Consider the following 15,945-nt stretch of genomic DNA (forward strand, 5'->3'; position numbering starts at 1 on the left):
GAGCTTCGGATGAGTGTTAGGGCTTAGGATTTAAAAATCGATTATTGGATTTTGAGGCACAGCTGTCAATGGGCTGGCCTAATGTCTAGTCATTAGTTATGATATTGTCACTGATTTAATATGATCTCATTCACTAGATATGTCAGAGCTGGTCATTCCAGCCTCTGAATTAGTTTACCCCACACTTTCTCAATATCTCTACCTCAGACTCTTCAGTATGGCTACTTTCTGCTCAAATGTGAAATGGCAATAAAAGTAATCTTGTGGTTCAAAAAGTCAATCCGTTTTCTCTTAAACAGTCCCCCTCTTCCCTGTTATTTTTGTTGTGACTCTCATGTGGATTTTTTTCCCCCACTCTCCAAACTATTCCTGAGCCTTGGCAGGGTGAGCGCTACATTGGCGGGATACAACTCAACTAAGAAGCCAAACAGACTAAAGCCATTCCAGTCCATCAGGCATAAAATCTCTTTTTAAAAAAAAAAAAATCGTATCAATACATGTCTACCTTCCACTTGGAAATTAAAAGAGCAAACCTAGTTTCCAAAGCACTAGGTTACCTGCCACCTCCAGGCAAGGGAATACTAGGCTGGAATTTTAAATATCCACCACCCATGGCATGGCTTTCCTGGGAAAGAGAAGAAACAGGGACAGTTGCTAGCCACCACCCCACAGAGATACCAAAGTTAATTTGGGAGGGAGGTGGTAGCAGGAGGGAAGAGCCTGCAAGAGGAAAAAAAATTTGGACTAAAAATGGGACTGAAATTTTTGTCCCCAAATAGTCTACTGCCACAGAATTATCTGACCTAGAGAAGCCCAAAGAGAAAAATTAATTCCAGGCTAGTCACGACTGTCTTTCCATTTTGGCTTGTTCAATCTGTACATGTTTTCTTTTGTTCAGAAAAGGAAGATACACTTACAGTCTATCAAGTTTTGGAATGGCCAAGCTGCAAAAATACGACTAGGCTCCATCCATCTCAGAGAAAGAATGACAGTATGGACTAATTGAAAGTGCATGTAGGTCTAGGATATAGGCATTGGGGTTCCATTTTCAGCTCTGCTTTTGGCCTGCTGAATGATCTTAGGTAACTCACAATCTCCCTGTGCCTCAGTTTCTGCATGTGCACCTTTTTGTTTTGTTTTTTTGGTATTTGTTAAGCACTTACTATGTGTCAAACACTGTTCTAAGCACTGGGGTAAGTACACGTTAATTAGGTCAGACACATCCCTGTACCTCTTGGGTCTCACAGTCTAAGTAGGAAGGAGAACAGATATCCCTTCTTTACAGTTGAGGAAACTGAGGAACAGAGAAGTTAAGTGACTTGCCCAAGGTCATGTGGCAAGCAATTGGCAGACTCAGAATTAGAATGCAGGTACTTCTGACTCCCGGACCTGTGCTCAAAATAATGAAAATTGTGGTATTTGTTGAGCACTTACTATGTCCATGGACATAATAATAAATGCATCTTCATTCATATGAAGATGAAATGAGACTCAAAGATGCCTTGTGTGAAATTTGGAAAATTAAAAAAGGTCATTGCTACATCTCTATACTGGGCGTAATCCTCCACCTATTGCCCCATCTCACTGTTTCCATTCTTATCCAAACCCTTAAAATGGATCTTATCCATCTGCTGCCTTAATTTCCTCTCCATCAGCTGTCTTCTTGATCCACTATAAATTGGCTCTTGAACTTTTTACTCTTCTGAGACTTCTCTCCCCAAGGTCCCCAATAAAACCCTTGTAACCAAGTCCAGGGTCTAGTTTCTATCCGAATAATCCTCACTTCTCTGCTGCTTTTGACCCTGTGGACCACTCTCTCCTCCCTGAGACACAATCAGGACTTGATTTTTCTGACACAGCACTTTACTAGTTTCTCCTACTACTTCTCTGACCACACCTTCTCAGTTCTGTTCAGTGGACCTCCCTGACTCTCATCCTCTTACTGTGGTCTGTGTTCTGGAATTGGGGAGCTCTTCCACTTAAATGGCTTCAGCTACTACCAAATCTATCTCTCTAGTTCTGACCTTTCATGTGACCTGCAATTCTATCCCTCTTGGTGTCTCTGGGACACCTCCATTTTGACGTTCTGCTGTCTCCTCATTTAGTGTGTCTTAACAGAACTCTTCATAGTACACTCAAACCCACTCCTCTCCCTTAATTTCCCATCTCAGCCAATAACACTGCCTTCTTCCCAACCCAAAAGCCTGCCACCGTGGTGTTCTTTGATTCTTTGAGAATCTTCAGTCCTCACATTTAGTACACTGCCAAATTCTTCTGGTTCTTCCTGCCCATATCCTGCACATCTTTTGGTCAATCAGTCATGTTTATTGAGTGCTTACTGTGTGACGAGCAGTGTACTAAGTGCTGCATCTGCACTTGGATCTGTGAGCTTTGGGCATTTGATATTTGCCCCACCCTCAACCCCATAGCACTTTCATCCAATTCATTCAATCGTACTTATTGAATGCTTATTGTGTGCAGAGCACTGTACTAAGTGCTTGAAGCACTTATACACATATATTTGAATTATATATCATAAATTATTTATTTACATTAATGCCTGTCTCTCCCCCTACCCCCTCAGCCACCAGACTGTAAGCTCATTGTGGGCAGGGAACATATCTGCTAACTCTGTTGTATTATATTCTCCCAAGAGCTTAGTACAGTGCTCTGCACATAGTGAGTGCTCAATAAATACCATTGATTGATAGAATATAACAGAATTGTGAGATATGTCCCCCATCCACAAGGGGCTTACAGTCTAAAAGACTTTCTCTCCAACAAAACTGCTAACATGCTGGTACAAGTTCTAGATCTCCCTGGGTAGACTATTGTACTAGCCTCCTTGCTGGACTCCCAGCCTCCAGCCTCTCCCCACTCCAATCTGTTAACACATGCTACTTCACAGTCGTCTTCCTGAAGCATCTCCCAGCACACATCTCTCCACTCTTCCAAACCCTCCACTGGTTTCCTGTGTCTCTCCGCATTATTTGTTCTCTGTCTCCCCCTTCTAGACTGTGAGCCCACTGTTGGGTAGGGACCGTCTCTATATGTTGCCAACTTGTACTTCCCAAGCACTTAGTACAGTGCTTTGCACACAGTAAGCACTCAATAAATATGACTGATTGATTGATTAAATGAAATTTCTCCCAGTCAGTTTCAAGGCTCTCGATCATCTATCTGCTCTCTTCACCCACTGTTCACCAAGTTATCATCTTTGTTCATCCCAAACCACCATTCTAGCTGTACTTCATTTTCAACTCTCCTGCCTCTGTCCCTCACTTACACTGTTCCCTACTTTGGAGTTCTTTCCCTCCTCACATCAGACTACAATTCACCACACATTTAAATCCTTCCAACAATTCCACCTCTTCCAACAAGCTATTCCAAATCAAATCCCAACATCCTGAACCATATCATCCTTTCAGCCAACTCCAGAACTTATGAACTTATTCATATCCTCCTTAGCCCCTATACATACTGCTTTCCTGCTACAACCCATCCCATACACTTCACTCCTCTAATGCCAACCCGCTCAGTGTTTCTCAATCTCATCTATTTTGCCACTGATCTAACACCCGTGATCTGTCTCTGGCTTGGAACGCCATCCCTCTTCATATACCACAGATGATTGCTCACCCCATCTTGAAAATCTTACTGAAGGCACATCTCCTCCAAGAGGCCTTCCCTGACTAAACCCTCATTTTCTCTTCTCCCACTCCCTTCTGCATCACCTTTGCACCTGGATTTTCACCCTTTATTCACCCCTCCCTCAGCCCCACAGCACTTATGTACACCTCCACTAATTGTTTATATTAATGTCTGCTTTCCCCTCTGGACTGTAAGTTCCTTAAGGGCAGGGAACTTGTCTATAAACTCTCTTATATTGTACTCTCCCAAGAGCTTAGTACAGTGCTCTGTACACAGTAAGTGTCCAATATGAGAAAACAGATAGTCCATTCAGTTAATTTATTTTTTCCACTCTAGTTGTAAGTAATAATAATAATAATAATAATAGTATTTGTTAAGTGCTTACTATGTGCAAAGCACTCTTCTAAGTGCTGGGGGGGGATACAAGGTGATCAGGTTGTCCCACGTGGGGCTCACAGTCTTCATCCCCATTTTACAGATGAGGGAACTGAGACACAGAGAAGTTGTGACACAGCTGACAATTGGAGGAGCCGGGATTTGAACCCAAGACCTCTGACTCCAAAGTCTGGGCTCTTTGCCACTGAGCAACAGTGCTCTGCAAACAGTAAGTGCTCAATAAATATGATTGAAAGAACAAAATTTTTTTTATTTGTTTCCCCTGATAGATTGTAAGTTCCTTGTGGACAGAAAACCTGTCACTTCATTTTTCTGTAATTTCTAAGCATTTAGTATAGTGCACCACCCCAAGTCATCATTCCATAAATGCTACTGCTACTACAATGACTACTACTATTATTACTTCCTTTGAAATAGTTTCTACTATATCTCTGTTAGATATGACTTACTTTGAAGTAGGTACTAAGGAGAGACATAGCAATAAGATTCCCAGTTGTTACCCAATATTAGAGAAATGTATTCTGAATTTTATTTTATGTTTGTTTGCTCAAACCCTTTTAATGAAAGTTTCAGGCCTTAATACTCCCAATAGAAAATTCTCAGTGAGGTTTACTTTGAGAACTGCAGATTACCAATTGAGACTGTCACTGGGATATTTGTTTAAATGTCATGCTCGCCTGTGGATGTACGTGAACCTGCTGAGAAGTCTTTGTACATTTGCAAGACAGCCAGCTCCTTAAGGATTATTGAGAGATAGGATTGAAGAGTATTTCATAAAGGGAAGATTTGTGGGGGAAAAAATGTCACTTGCAAACCATTTAGCAAGAGCCTTTGTCATTTCCCATAGTTTACTGTCGACTGCAATGGTCGTATATCATCGGGACCACATTTTACCTTCACACGCTCCCATTTTATTCAAGAAACTTGTGATTACATGCTGCTGACAGCGGCAGAGGGAAACATGGGTGGGAAAAAATTTATGTGTCGCATTACAGATTTTTCTATCTTGGCCCTGTCTGCTTGGAGCAACCTAAACAGTAGGTTGGACACATTTCCCAGAATTTACTTGCCCCATATTGACCCTAATGGTAGCTCACACATGCTCCAGCTATTGCTACAAGGATGTGATCCTAAGATATTTTGTCTGCAATTTAGAACTCCAGAACTCAAAAGCCTTAGTTTCAGTGCAGTCTAGTAGAAAGAGCACTGGCCTGGAGTAGAGGATCTGGGTGCTAATTCTGACTCTGCCAAATGCTTGCTATGTGGTCTTGAGCAAATAATTTAATCCATCACTGGCATTTATTGAGCGCTTCCTCTGTGCAGAGCAGGATACTAAGCCCTTGGGAAATAGGCAGGCACGATTCCTGCCCACAAGGAGTTACTGACTAGAAGGCACATAAGTTCTCCTGGCTTCAGTTTCCTCATCTGTAAAATGGGGATTAAATGCCTTGTTCTCCCTCCCCCCTTAGACTGAGCCCATAATTTATTTGTTTATATTAATGTCTTCCTCCCCATCTAGACGATAAGCTCTAGGCAGGTAGGCAGGGAACTTGTCTACTAACTCTTTAATATTGTACTCTCCCCAAGTGCTTAATACAATGCTTTGTACACAGTAATCAATCAAATACCATTGATTAATTGACTGATTGACAGTGTGTTTTACCTGATTATCTTACATCTACCCCAGCAAATGCTACAGTCAAGCCCCTAAAAAAGCACTTAAAGGCTATGTGACCTTGGGCAAGTCACTTCACTTATCTATGCCTCAATTCCCTCATCTGTGAAAATGGGGATTAAGATTGTGAACACTTTGTGGGACAGGGACTGTGTCCAACCTAATTACCTTGTATCTACTCCAGCACTTGGAACAGTGCCTGGCACATAGTAAACATTTAACAAATACTGCAATTATTATTATTATTATTATTATTATTATTATTATTATTATTATTTTCATTATTACAGGCAGAGATAATTTATCTGTAGGTATGAGTGAGGCTGATAGGGTAAATGCATAATGTAGTGTCAATCAATCAACGATATCTCGGCTCCACCACTTTTCTGCTGTGTGACCTTGGGCAAGTCACTTCACTTCTCTGTGCCTCAGGTACCTCATCTGTAAGAAATGGGGATTAAGAGAGTGAGCCCAATGTGGGACAGGGACTGTGCCCAACTTGATTAACTTGTATCTACCACATTCATTCAATAGTATTTATTTAGTGTTTTCTGTCTGCAGAGCAGTGTACATAGCACTTGGGAAGTACAAATCAGCAACATATAGAGACAGTCCCTACCCAACAACAGGCTTAGAGCAGTGCTTGGCACATAGTAAGTGCTTAACAAGTACCACCAGAATTATTATTATAATTATTATTCATTGAACTTTTACTGTTTGTAGAGTAGTGTACTAAGCATTTGGTTGGTAAAGACAATCTCTACCCACAAGGAGATTCAGCCTAAAGATAGGCAGATATTAAAATAGATTAGGGATAGGGGATATAATAGAGTATAATGACATTTACCTACATTTTGCGGGGCTAGGGTGACTATTAAAGTACTTAAGGGTTTCACAATAATTGTAATAATAATTATGGTACTTGTTAAGCGCTTATTATGTGCCAAGCGCTGTTCTAAGCACTGGGGTACGTACAAGATAATCAGGTTGGACACAATCCTTTTCCGATAAGGGGCTCACAGTCTAGGAGTAGGGAGTAGGAATTAATCCCCATTTTCGTAAATGAGGAAACTGAAGCACTGAGAAGTTATTAATAATAGTAATAATAATGATAATTGTGGTATTTGCCAAGCTCTTACTATGTGCGAGACACTGTACTAAGCACTGGGGTGGATACAAGCAAATTGGGTTGGACGGTGTCCCCATCCAATGTGGGAATCACAGTCTCAATCCCCAGTTTATAGATGAGAACTGAGGCTCAGAGAAGTGAAGTGATTTGCCCAAGGTCACACAGCTGACAAGTGGCAGAGCCGAGACTAAAACCCATGACCTCCTGACTCCTAAGCCCATGCTCTAACCACTACATCGTGCTTCAGTGACTTGCCCAAGACCACACAGTGCAGGAGTGGCAGAGCTGGGATTATTATTAATAATAATAATAATAGCATTTATTAAGCACTATGTGCAAAGCACTGTTCTAAGTGTTGGGGGGATACAGGATTAGGTTGTCCCACGCAGGGCTCACAGTCTTCATCCCCATTTTACAGATGAGGGAACTGAGGCTCAGAGAAGTTAAGTGACTTGCCTAAGGTCACACAGCAGGCATGTGGCGGAGCCAGGATTCGAACCCACGACATCTGACTCCAAAGCCCAGGCTCTTTCCACTGGGCCACTTCATTCATTCAATCATATTTATTGAGAGCTTACTGTATGCAGAGCACTGTACTAAGCGCTTGGGAAGTACAAGTTGGCAACATATAGAGATGGTCCCTACCCAGCAATGGGCTCACAGTCTTTTCTCAGCATGGGATTAGAACCCGGGACCTCTCTCCCAGGCCCATGCTATTTCCACTAATGGCTTAGCTCTGGAAAAGGAAGGGAGGGGTAGGAAGGAGAGAAGAACAGAAACAATTCAAGTGGGGAACTAATGCATTTGTAAGTAGTTCTAACCTATAAACTTCCAACTCCCTCCTCCTTCTGCCGGACGCATTCACACCTTGCCTGCTTTGTCCTGAGTTCCACTAAACAAGGGGATGGCCCTGTCCCCAACAGTCTCAAATTCAATGACATTTATTGAGCACTTACTGGCAAGAAATACACCACAGATTAATGTTAGGAAGATTTGCTATGAAGAGCCTGGAAAGAAATCATGAAATGTGCTGATGTAACAATTGCCACAAAAATAAAAATAGCCAATTCTATGGTGTTTCTGGTGACAACATAGGATCCGAAAGCTGAACAGAGAAAAACAAGATAGAAAGATCCCCGATTCTTTTTAAATGTGGTGTTGGAGAAGGCTTTTGCAAATGGGCTGCCCAACAAAACCACAAATGTGTTTTACAGCAAATTAAGTCTTTGGAAGGCCAAATTACTTGAATTAGCATATTTTGGACACATCATCAGGTGGACTAATTCTCTGGAGAAGACACTAATGCTAGGAAATGTCCAGGGAAAACATGGAAAAGGAAGACCAGCAGCTAGATGGATAGGATGCATAACAATGATAATGGAAGAACCCTTAGCAAAGTTACCGATTATGGCAGGAGATAGGACTTTCTGGAGAAAATGTATCCATAGAGTCCCTGTGAATCAGAAATAGCTCAGCGGCACTTGATAATAATAATACTGTATATACTAAACACTTGAAAGTGTACAATATAAAAGAGTAGGTAAAGTCAAACCTTTCCCACAAGGACCTTACTGACCAGAGGGCAAGACAGACATGAAAATTAATTACAGATGGAAGAAATAGAAGGGTATAAGGATGTGTACAAAAGTGCTGTGAGTCTAGGGGAGGGATGAATATCTTAGTACGTAGGGGGAAACAGACCCAAAGTCATAGGTAATGAGGAAGCTTAGACAGGGAAGCAAGGGCTTAGTTGGGGAAGGCCTCAAAGGAGATGTGATTTTAGTATGACTTTGAAGGAAGACTGGGAGAGAAGTGATCTGCCAAATATGAGGGAGAGACAAATTCAAAACTTGGTTTTTCTCTTTGCTGACCACCAAGACTACTTAGAAACAACCACTAAGGCTATTTTTAGGGATTCAGCAGTCCAGTGCTCAGAAAAGTCAAACACCAACACCTCACCTAAATACTTGACTTTTTTAACACTAATGTTATCTGTTGAGGGCTTGGTGTGGGCAGAGCACTGTACTAAGAGCTTGGCCGGTGCTCTAACCACTAGGCCATGTTGCTGCTTATAACTGGATCTAAGGAATGTAGCTCCTCTTATAAATACCAACCCTGGGACATTTCCCCATCTTCAAATTCAAGGCTCTATAAATACAAAGCTATGTGCTTCAGAAATAATTATGGCTTGTATTATTATGGTGCTAAGCATTGGGCTTGATTCAAGGTTATGAATTCAGACACAGTTCCTTTCCCACATGCAGCTCATCATTTATTTTATCTCCATTTTACAGGTGAGGAAACAGGCTCAGAGAGGGTAAGTCACATAGTAGATCAGTGACATAGCGGGAGCTTAAACCCATGTCTCTAGGTTCCTGGGCCTGTGCTCTTTCCACTAAGCCATACTGCCTCCTTGTGCAAAGAGATCAATTTGCTACTGGTAAGTTACGGGATTGTCCAAGACTGACAAATTAACTCTGTTTTTGTGTCGGGGGTCAGGGGGTCATATGAAACTCAAATGGTCAAAGCCATTTGGGGTATTTCAAAATGAATGTTCTTGAGAAAACAGCCTTTAAGGTTTCCATTTGTCTGTGCAAATGTGTGTATTCTTTGTGACCCATAGATGCATCAACAAAGCTTGGTTGAGGCATTAGTTCACTAGAATTTACAATCAGACAAAAAATACCCTTCCAAGCTTGGGGGATTTCTGAGTTTTCTTTTCAGAGTCAGCACTACTGATTGCCTGATGCTTCAAATTGTGTAAATCATAACCCAAACAATGAAGAAAAAGATCAAAGCATAAATAGGGCCCTGCACTGGGAATATTAGTACTCAAGCTCCATTTCTGGCATAGCAAAATGATTCACTCAGACAAGAAGGATACACATCTCTCACAGCCCCTGGAGACGCACAGAGTTTTAGGGAAAGATGGTACTAGTTAAGAGAAAGTTATGAGGAACAGAGACAAGACATTGCAGGGACTGAGTGAAGTGTCCCTGATGAAACAAGAGCTTGATCTAAATATTGTTTAAAGTTGTGGGATGGGAAAACCTTACCAACCCAAAAATATTTTTTTCCAGAAGAATAAAAACAAAGGTTGATGAAAGTAAATGCCCTGCAAAACTTTTCTATCTATCCATTTTATGACCTCGACAACGACGTGTTTAGAAAGAATTACACAAGCTATCTCTAGATTACCAATTGTAGGGTTGCCAATTTTCCAAGTGCTGTTGCCATTAAGATTTACAATTGATAGCAATATGTGCGTGACTGTACCTATGCATTGTTGGCCTAAGTGTTTGTTGCTGCCCCAAATGATCAACTAAATTAAAATGGAAAATGAAATCCATCTGACTAAGATAAATAATCTTCGGACTTCCCAAATGTGCTTTTGTCAAAGAGTTGCAAAGAGTGTGAGTTGAGATAAAGTTATGTTAGAAAGAGATAACCAATAGAGATTCTGGAAATCAGTGGCCATTAGCTTGTTTCCTCCATGAAAACAGGCCCAACATCATCATAAGCAAACAGACACAAGAAGTGACTTTCAGATGTACACAAAATGAACAAGGAAACATGCTCTCATTCACTTTACGAATTAAACAAGGATTCTTAGGAAGTAGGTAAGCTTTGTTCATTTTGACTAGTTCCCATGGTGGACAGGCCAAAAAATTGGTTTGTAAATTTCCAAAGAATATTTTCTCATGGGATTCCCAATCTCTAGCAATGACCTTTGGCTCAAGCAAAGGGTTTAATCCCTTATTTATTTTTCTATCATATGAAAATAACAGCTAAGATGCATTTATAAAAATGTGATTGATGGGCAGGATTTGCAAATATTAACTCATGAAAATGAACAATGGTCTGGTAACTTACAATTCCCACATATTCTGAAACTTTTCTCAAGAGCAATTTGAACACTAGGAACTAGAGCTTTACCTCCTTAGGTGAATTTAAGGTATTAATGATAGCATTCATTATGTGTGAATGATGTGCCAAGCATGGGGTATACATAAGATAATCATACTGGACACAGTTGCTGCCTCCCACTGGACTCGAAGTCTAAGAGAGAGAAAATGGGTATTTTATACCCATTTTACAGATGAGAAAACAGATACAGGGAGGTTAAATGACTTTTTCAGTGGTGGAACCAGGATTAGATTCTGTGCCTTCTCACTCCCAATGCCATGCTCTTTCCATCAGTCTCATAGGCTACTTATTTTAATAGGAATTTATGCAAAGCATGTTTTCATCTGAAATATAGCATCTCCCCCTTGCATTTGATATTAGCCCCACCCTCCCTACCCATAGCACTTTTGTTCATATCTTTAATGTTGTCTGTCTCCCCCTTCTGTACTGTGAGTCCATTGTTGGGGAGGGACCATCTCTATATGTTGCCAATTTGTACTTCCCAAGTGCTTAGTACAGTGTTCTGCACACAGTAAGCACTCAAATACAATTGAATGACTACTGTAAATTTATTATGTAATTATATCAATATCTGTCTCCTCCTCTAGACTTTAAGCTCATTACGGACCAGGAACATATCTGCCAATTCTGTTGTATTGCACTGGCCCAAATGCTTAGTACAAGGCTCTGCTCAATAAATACAATTGATTGACTGATTCATTGTCATTTTGCCTGGGTTATTGTTTTCATAGTTTCCACCTGGAGTTAGGTCAATTACTTCTAGGACACCACAGGAGAACCCAAGTCACCTCCACTGTCCAGGTCCAAGGCCAGAGCAGAATGGCCAACAGTTGCCTCTGGAACTGGTGAAAAGAGAGGATATTACAATATGGTACTTTTCCAAATTGGAACTTTCCTCCTTGTTGGTGCGCCTAGGTGAAACCAAACTTGTTAGCTTCAGCCAGAAGAATGCCCAGATGTCCCAAATTGGAGGATAGAGAGGACATAGTGATTTCTGTCACTAGTACCCTCCCTGGCTGACAGGCAGGGTGAACCCCAAAGTTCCATTGGGCCTGGTGGGAAAGACGCTGGAGACATGGGGAATCTGGCACCAATCACTCCATCATGGCAGGACTACGTACGTGAATGGAATTGATGGCCAAGGCAGGCCCTTCTCTCCCTGTTTCCGCCATTGCCAGGCTCATAGGAGTCACGTGACTTCTGCTGTTGGCCATTCTCCGGAGGCTTCTGCCATTTCAAGATGGTGGGCAGGGAGGCCTGAGCCATCAGGCCTTGGCCCTTGCAGCACTACTGGAGGATGAAAAGGAGGAAGCATGGCTTTGGCCAGAGGGTAGAATTGTCTGTTTATCCACCACACCTGTTTGCTGCAGCTGATAGCTCCTCACTGAAAATTTCAATGTCGGTGAGTGCTTCTGTTTGTGAGCCTGTGTGTGTATTGTGTATGAATGTGTAGTAGCAATAGTAATAATATTTATTATCACTTAGAGAAGCAGCATGGCTCAGTGGAAAGAGCCTGGGCTTTGGAGGCAGAGGTCATGGGTTCAAATCCCGGCTCTGCCACTTGTCAGCTGTGTGACTTTGGTCAAGTCAGTTAACTTCTCTGGGCCTCAGTTCCCTCATCTGTAAAATGGGGATTAAGACTGTGAGCCCCCGTGGGACAATCTAATCACCTTGTATGTCCCCGAGCGCTTAGAACAGTGCTTTGCAAATAGTAAGCACTTAATACCATTATTATTATTATTATTATTCTGACGATTTTGACACCTGTCTACATGTTTTGTTTTGTTTGTCTCCCCCTTCTAGGCTGTGAGCCCATTGTTGGGTAGGGACCGTCTCTATATGTTGCTGACTTGTACTTACCACACGCTTAGTACAGTGCTCTGCACACAGTAAGCGCTCTATAAATACGATTGAATGAATGAATGCCAAGAGCACTGGACTAAAAGCTGATAGAAAATGAACATATGGGAATTAGACATGGCTTCTGTCCCTCGGGGGTGGGGGTGGGGGGGGGGAAGAGAGAGAGAGCGAGAGAGAGAGAGAGAGAGAGAGAGAGAGAGAGAGAGAGAGAAAGTATATATATATAGATATATATATAGATATATATATAGATATATATATAAACTGTGCATGTTTGTGAGTTGTAACCCCAGACTGTCTGTCTCTCTGGGTTAGACTTTCCATTCCTCTTTTTCTTTTAGCATCTCTTTCTCTGTTTCTTTAATATGTCCTGCTGTCTCTGTGTGTCTGTCTCGAGATGACTCCATCTGACACCTATTTTCCCGGCCTCCGCCTGTTCTGAGAAAGTTTCACCTTCTGTCTGAGCTCTAGAAAACTGATTGCTTTAATCAGATAAGATGTTAAATTTTCACTTCTGGAAGAGTTGAGGGAAGAGATTTCCCTGAATTGTGTGAATTAATTGATAGGGGGCAGTCTAGGTCTTGCTATATTCCCAGATAGTTCCTTATGTATTTAACCCCCAGGACCATTTCAGAGCAATCAAAAATTAAGTAAATAATATTAAATAATGTAACTAACTATTCCAGTATTTGCGACTTCTAACTGGTCAGAAATCCTACTGTATTGCAAGTTCCAGCTGATAGCAGCTCCCATGCAGAAAGGAAAAGTCAATAAAATGTGACAAAAAATTCCCACCATGTTCCCAAATTTTAACGATGATGTCAGAATGGATTTGAACCAAATCTCAGCCAAGTTCCAGAACAGATCTGTTTCACATGCCTACCATCTCAAACTTCAATCCCTTTCAATTTCCCTTATCTGCCTTTCCCTCTATGTCAGCCATGTGCTTGGCCATGTATCACTTAAGCACTTGGACACTTTACTATTTCCCCTATCTTTAATCTATTTTAATGTCCATCTCCTCCTGTAATAGGGCAGAAATTACATATACCAACTCTATTGTATTGTACTTTCCCAAGTGCTTATTACAATGCTCTGCACACAGTAAGTGCTCAGCATATGCCATTGATTGATTGATTGTGACTCACGGTGGCTACACTGTCTTCAAGGCCGCTGAAAGCTATTATGGATCTTTAAATTCAGATTTCCATCTCTTTGCCTAACCACATCCTTCACTGAACATTTGCATCAATCAATCGTATTGAGTGCTTACTGTGTGCAGAGCACTGTACTAAGTGCTTGGGAAGTACAAGTTGGCAACATATAGAGATGGTCCCAACCCAACAGTGGGCTCACAGTCTAGAAGGGGGAGACAGAGAACAAAACAAAATATATTAACAAAATAAAATAAATAAAATAGATATGTACAAGTAAAATAAATAGAGTAATAAATACATACAAACATATGTACATATATACAGGTGCTGTGGGGAAGGGAAGGAGGTAAGGCAGGGGGGTGGAGAGGGGGAGGAGGGGGAAAGAAAGGAGGGGGCTCAGTCTGGGAAGGCCTCCTGGAGGAGGTGAGCTCTCAGTAGGGCCTTGAAGGGAGGAAGAGAGGTAGCTTGGAGGATGTTGGGAAGGAGGGCATTCCAGGCCAGGGGGGTGATGTGGGCCGGGGGTCGACGTCGGGACAGGTGAGAACGAGGCACGGTGAGGAGATTAGCGGCAGAGGTGCAGAGGGTGCATGCGGGGCTGTAGAAGGAGAGAAGGGAGGTGAGGTAGGAGGAGGCCAGGTGATGGAGTTTCTGCCTGATAAGCATCAGTGCTTAGAACGGTGCTTGGCACCTAGTAAGCACTTAAGAAACACCATCATTATTATCAACAGCACAGAACTTAAAGCAGTCATCAAATAAATCACAAGTCTCCCACCGAGAATGATGGATGAGTCTCGTTCATCAGACTTCAGGATTGAGCACTTGTACAAAGAAATGGATTATACTGCTGGTGATTCATACAATAGCATGAGTACACAGAGTGCAGCACACAGATAGGCAGACAGAGGTGTAGCACATTGTGCTTTGCACACAGTAAGCACTCAATAAATATGATTGAATGAATAAAGAGCATGCAAAACTCTTTTACATGACATGACGTAAAGCAGAAGTGACTTCAGCACATTGCTTATCCTGTGGCAGTCAAAATCCGTTGGTAACCACGTGGATTTTGCCCCCTTCAGTAACCAGCTATTTAGACTATAAGTTTCTTGAGGGTAGGGATCATGTCTCCCTACAGTACTTATTGTATTCTTCCAAATGCTTAGTACCATGCTAAGCACCCACAAAAACCACTCAAAAGGAGTCAGATGCTAAGTGACTCAAAACCGCCCTATGCTAGTGATGGTTGGGAGTAAATGTGTGTTTATGTATGTATGTTTATATTTATATGAATGTAGGAGACAGGAGGGGATGTATCATTGAACTTTTCCCACTTTCCTCTCCATACATTTTGAGATCAAATTTCATTCTCTCCCTGGTAGTCCCTTTTGCCTCCTGAAGCCCCTCCCCTATAACTGTTTTCTTCCCAAGATATGTGATTTTGGGGTTGTTGTTTTTTTAACTGGCAGTTATATCTTTAATGTCTAATAGGCTAAAAATACTTGGTGGTAGAGTGCTACCTATCTGCCCTTAAAAAAGAGCTTTCCCAATATAATTTCTGCTTTTGGGTTAAAGTGTCTTAGGTTATCAAAAGTCCTAAATCATCTGAAATCCAGGTCTACTTTAGAAAAGGAGAAAAGTGGAGAAGGCAGAGCAGAAAGGAAAAAAATCAGCCTTTGGACTAAGGGATTTTGTTCATACTTTAGCAGCTGGTTCTTTACACTGAGGTAGGTTAATTTTAGCATTTTACCCCCCTTCACATCACAAATGTGTATGTTAGGAGTGGACAGGGAGATGAGTCATGCATGTAATGTGCAAACTCCATTCAGTTCACTTGATCTCCAGTACTGTCATTTAACTGTCAGTTTCTTAAGGTCATGTGGATATAGGCTTCTTGTTCTGTCTTCATACAAACCTCCTTCAAGACTCCACCCCCCACCCCTTCTAGACTGTGAGCCCACTGTTGGATAGGGACTGTCTCTGTATGTTGCCAACTTGTACTTCCCAAGCGCTTAGTACAGTGCTCTGCACACAGTAAGTGCTCAATAAATACGATTGATTGATTGATTTTAGGGTTCCTTCTCTGCCTCTCCTCACTTGAGATGTAATCTAAGTTATTTAAACAGAAATCTTCACCCCTAATGTCATAGCCT

This window comes from Tachyglossus aculeatus, chromosome 7 (genome assembly GCF_015852505.1).
Source record: "Tachyglossus aculeatus isolate mTacAcu1 chromosome 7, mTacAcu1.pri, whole genome shotgun sequence".
NCBI classification, from domain to species: domain Eukaryota; kingdom Metazoa; phylum Chordata; class Mammalia; order Monotremata; family Tachyglossidae; genus Tachyglossus; species Tachyglossus aculeatus.